At 40.3% G+C, this 5,544-nt stretch overlaps 1 pseudogene; it reads right to left on the bottom strand.

The window, feature by feature from the left end:
* Positions 1–519: 519 nt before the first annotated feature.
* Positions 520–616, bottom strand: LOC130037068 (uncharacterized; annotated as a pseudogene).
* Between the last annotated feature and the right edge of the window lie 4,928 nt (positions 617–5,544).

The raw sequence follows: 5,544 nt of genomic DNA, 5'->3' as shown, positions 1-5,544 counted from the left end.
GAAGTGACAAAGAAGTGTTGAAATCTCCTACTAGTATTGTGTTACTATCAATGTTTTTCTATAAGTCTATTAGAAGTTGTTTTAAAGTATTTTGCTGGTCTGTCATTAGGATCATATACATTGAGGAGGGTGAGTTTTTTCTGATGTACATATCCCATGATCATTAAGAAATGACATTCACTGTCTCTGATAACCTTTAGCTTGAAGTCCATGTGGTCTGATACTAGTATGGCCACTCCAGCTTTGCGGAGGTGATATTTTCTTGAAAACTTGTTTCCCAGCCTTTTACTTTTAGCCCATGGGTGCTTTGATTGTTCAGACATGTTTCTTGCAGGCAGCAGAATGTTGGGTTCAATTTTCTAATTCATCTTCCTATTCTGTGCCTCTGAATTGGCACATTTCATCCATTGACATTGAGAGAGATTGTTGTTTTGGGGATTTGTGCTCTCTTTATGTATAATTTTTGTACTTGTGGGGATTGTCTTAGCTTAAAGTATACTTGTTAATTCTTCTTGCAACAAAAATATGGAATGCTTTACAAGTTTGCATGTTATCTCTGTGCAAGGACCATGCTCATCATTGTATCATTTCAATTTTAGTATATGTGTTATCAAACCTAGTAGGAGTAAATTTTTCCATATTTTTCGCTTCTTATTACTTTGAGTGTTGTCCTTCCTCACTCCTATGGCAGACAATGATTCCTAATCAAGGAATGTATTTCAAAGCAGCATGAATAATAAATAGATTTAGAATTTTAATGTCCCAGAAATAAAAATATGGTTTTTACTATATTATCGTTTACCATACACTAGGCATCAGTTTTACAAAATAATTCTTTTGGAAGATGGTATATGAGTTTGTTTAATGTTGTTCCCTGAATCCTTCATTAAGGACATTAAAATAGAGCCTTTTGCTGTTCTCACCTCAGTCCTGTGTACACCTCCAGGAAAAGGTGAATGGTGTTGTCTGCACTTTGACCACCTTGAATGTATGTAGGATTTTTCTCCTGAAGGATGAGGTGAGGATCATATTGATGATTTCATTCCACCTTATTACAAGTTCAACTTGAACGGAAGGTGAGACTCATGAGGCTCCTATAAAGGACAGAACAAAGGGTCTCAGTGAAGTTTAATGGCCAACTCATATTAACAACATAGATGACTCAAAGTAACCTGTGTGCATCTTTGTGTGTAGTGAGTTTCATATCTACTGATAGTGATTGTCAGTCATGACACATGGGCAAAACAGACCTGTAATTAAAAATCTAGTTCTCTGAGCAGAGTGGGGTCTCTGAGGTGATTGAACAAGTGTGTAGTAATTTATTGCTAAGCACATAAGTATTTTGAATGATGTGTACTTTTCGATCTAAAATTAATTCCAAATATGTCTAAAACGACAGTGTCCTGACCTCGCACCTGGCTTTCGTCACCGAGGCCCCTTGGAGGTGCCGGGGGTGAGTTTCCCTCACCGCCCTGATTAGAGCCCCGGCAGCTGAAGACCTCTGCAACCAGCCATAGGTACGCTTAAGACCACCCTTCCCAAGCTTGAAGGAGCCTCTTGCATGAAGGAACTGGAAGAGGAACCCAGATGTGCGGGACCGGGGGATGAGAACTCCATGGCTGCTCAGATCAAGACTGTGCCCCCTCCTTCCAAATCCCCCATCTTCTAATAATTAAGTGCTACAACCACGAACTGCTCCTGGATCCATGTAATGCCATCAATGGCCAACATCCAGAGACTGGATCTTATTTAGAAGACAGCAACTCTGATAGTCCAGTTCTCACTCTCAGAGAACCTGGTAGGCTTCTGTGAGTATTTTGCCCGCATGGCGGAGTCTTTGTTTCTGGTCACTGTTTCTTTTGAGGTACAGAAGCTGCTTAATTTAAGATAGTTCCCTTTGTTTATCTCTGTTTCCAGTTGCTTGGCAAGTGGCGTGTTATATTTGAAGATACCTTTAGCTTCAGTGTTGTGGAGGGATTTGCCGACCTTGTCATCAATGAGCCTGAGGGATTCTGGTCTGATGTTGAGGCCTTTGACCCATTTTTATCTGACTTTTGTGCATGGTGTTAGGTAGAGGTCTGAGCCATTTTTTTTTTTTTTTGCATGTATCTGTCAAGTTTTTTCTGCACCGTTTGTTCAGAAGGACTCTCTTGATCCACTTCACATTTCTTGCTCCCTTATCAAAGATTAGATGATTATATATTTGAGGGTGTGTGTCAGTATATTCAATCCTTTTCCATTGGTCTGCAGCTCTGCCTTTGTTCCAGTACCATGCTGTTCTCATTATTATCGTTTGTAGTAGAATTTGAGGTTGGGGAAGGTGATGCCTCCATTGTCTTTTCCCCAAGAATTGCTTTAGCTATTAGTGGGTGTTTGTTGTTCCATGTGAATTTCAGGAGTGCTTGATCAATTTCTTTGAAGAATGTCATGGGTATCTTTATAAGGATCAAGTTGAATTTTTACAATGCTTCGTGGAGAATTGCCATTTTGACAATGTTAAATCTCCCATTCCATATGCAGTATATATGTTTCCATTTCCTCCTGTCTTTTTTAATTTCCTGATGTATAGGTCCTTTACCTCTTTAGTTAAGCTGATTCCAAGGTTCTTGATTTTCTGCGGCACGATTGTGAATGGGATTGCTTTTTCATGTCATTTTCTTCTCTCTCATTACTTGCATATAAAAAAGCCATAGACTTTTGGGTATTGAGTTTATAGCCTGCAATTTTACTATAAATGTCTATTGTCTCTGGGAGATTTTCGTAGAGATTTTAGTATTCCCTGAATATAGTATGATATCTTCTGTGAATAGTGAGAGATTATATCTAAATTTCATACATGAAAAACCCTTAATATTTTTTTCTTATCTATTTTCTCTTCCAAGTACTTCCAGTACTACATTGAAGAGAAGTGCCAAAATGAATTTTTACTTAGCACATTCTGTCTGTAAATTTCTATGCTAAGAACGGTGGAAGAAACAGTGATATCTTAGTAATTTACAAGTAAATTATAAAGACAGATAATTTAAAAGAATTTCTTTGTATAAATTTCAAAATGTGTAGCTTTTATTAAATATATTAAGAATAAATTGTAGGTCTTGATTATACCATGAAGATTATTTTCCTGTTAGAAGTTACCCTTCTAAAATGCAATAAAGAGACACATTTTGAAAATGTTGATTATTCGTTAATTCATTCAATGAAAGCTTGTAATCTGGTTGTGCAGTGCCTGCAGGAAGTCAACCTGTACCCTCAGGTGAGTGCATCAACAGTCTGATGGTGTCTTCATGCTTCCCGATAACCTCAAATGGCCACTGTGCCTCTGGCTGGCTCCCAACAACTCAGGACTACGTTTCCCGAGAAATTAAATTCCCGAAAGATATGTGGGAGCCATGTTAACAAACCACCCCAGGCTCAGCTATACAAGCTAATGTATTGGTCTTGTTTCAGAAAACCATAGACATATCTGGAAGATATCAACAGCCACAGTTAACCTTGGACCTGCAAAAGGCTGAAGACACTAGGGTAAATCAGAGGGAGGCAGGTTAGTTTGGTGCCCACCCAACCAGAACCCAGTGCAGCCACTAGCTCCCACAATCCAAAATCGCCACCATGCTCTCCTCTGGTTTCCATCGTCTCAGGATGGCTCTCACTGAAATATAACAGCTGAAAATTGGGATATGTGTGTTTTGTGACTGAAATCTCCAGGCTTTCTCTGGGCAGGATGGGCATCCCACCCCCACTGCCCTGTACTTACGGAAGCCTCAGCAGTCATTTCCATACCTCAAAGCTACTCCACGCTTAACTTCCTGATAAAAATGCTAAATTCCTTGAACAAACATGATGACCTCTTAGTACCTGTACGAGACCCTTAATGCACAAAATAAAAAGGAGACAGAGAGAAAGAATTAAAAAGCCTGCTATAGAGACACACTGGGCGTTGGGGTAGGGTGTTGGGGGATGGTTTTAGGGAACCAGGAATATTGGTTTTGGGAAATGTACACTAGAGGAGGGACTGATGTTGGATCGTTGTATGACTGGAAGCAAATTATGAATAGATTTGCAATGGTCTATCTCACAGATATTGGATAAAACATTAAAAATATATATCCTTCATTTGTACCTCAGAATACTGATGAAACTTTAAAACCCAGCATATCTATTTTTGTGTTCTCTGTAGGAAAAAAAATGTTACTCACCTGTGTGCCAATAGCTTGTAGAAAGCTAAACCCAAAGATATATCAATGACTGTCTTTGGCATGAATACTGTAATTTCAGCTATGTTATGTTTTAGAATCAGTTCATGGACAAGACGTCAAGAGGAGCAGTGGCAAAGTGCATCAATGTTTAATGGATAATGTTTCAGGAGCTTGCAAGGGAGATGGGAAGATTTGGCATGAGTAAAGGGAAGAAACAGAAGAGTGAAGTACTAATAAGTATCATGAGAAAAATGTAAGGGAGGACATTTCCTGGCAAGTGTCACACTCTGTTGAGATTTTGGTGAGGATAAGTATTAGAAAGTATCTTTCCCATTTAGTGGTAAAAAGGTAACTTTGATGGGTGTATTTAAAATTTACTTTAACAATTAGAGTTAACAAGAGATACAAAGTTACAAAGTTGCTCATAATTGAGTTTCAGTCATCTAATGTTCTAGAACCTTTCCAGTATATTGGGGCATTTTTGAAGGAATATCCCTGGTGCGAAGACTAGGGCATCTGAATCTTAACACATTTCACCAAATATATGATCTGTACTCACATGATTTACACTGTCTCCCCTGCTCTTTGATTTATGTTTTCATGCAATATTTCCTTGTGAACCTCACCTCAAGTGAGGCTCCCTAATTAAGACAAGTACATGTTTCTGGGGCACTACATATTTTTTGGTTGCAGGGGGAGTCTCTAAAGCAATGCTCAGGAGGTGTGGGGGCCCCACAGACAATTTTCAGAAAACGTGGCCATGGTGCTTGGGGTCCTCTGAGGCTATACAGCCTTTGATACTCTTGCAATCAGGTGGTGCTGGGAGTCAAATTGAGTGCATGTGAGACAAGTTCCATAAGCACTACACTATCTCCTGCAGCCCTGAGTATTAGATTTATTTCATCATTCTGAGGTCCTCCCTTTTGTCAGAAAGCAGAGACTTGTGCAGGAGAAAGTGGAAGAGACTTTAGGGTTTAGCTAGGTTGACTGAGTAGCTGGTGATACCATTAAGATTGGAACATAAAGTAAAAATAAAACAAGAGCCCCGTGCCTTTTCCCGCTGAACTCGACACCCTCCACAGGGGTACATCTGCGGACAACACCTGCAGCAGCTCCTTTGGACTATCCATCACCTAATCAGCCCTCCCCTCCAGGTGGGTAGAGGGAGCACAAGCCAGGTTCACCACTCCTCCACTCCTCACCCCCAGCCCCTCACCTTTTCCTGCAGAACTGGACACCCTCCAGCAGGGGACACCTGAGGCAGCTCCATGGGATTTTTCATTGCTCCTCCTACATTCCAGGATCCTGGGTGGGAGTGACCCTGGGATGGGCCAGGGGCGTGACCACC

The sequence above is a fragment of the Sorex fumeus genome, unplaced genomic scaffold (genome assembly GCF_029834395.1).
Source record: "Sorex fumeus unplaced genomic scaffold, SorFum_2.1 ptg000070l, whole genome shotgun sequence".
Lineage (NCBI taxonomy): Eukaryota > Metazoa > Chordata > Mammalia > Eulipotyphla > Soricidae > Sorex > Sorex fumeus.
Note: the sequence above shows the minus strand (reverse complement) of the source record. Positions and strands in the feature narration are given on the sequence as shown.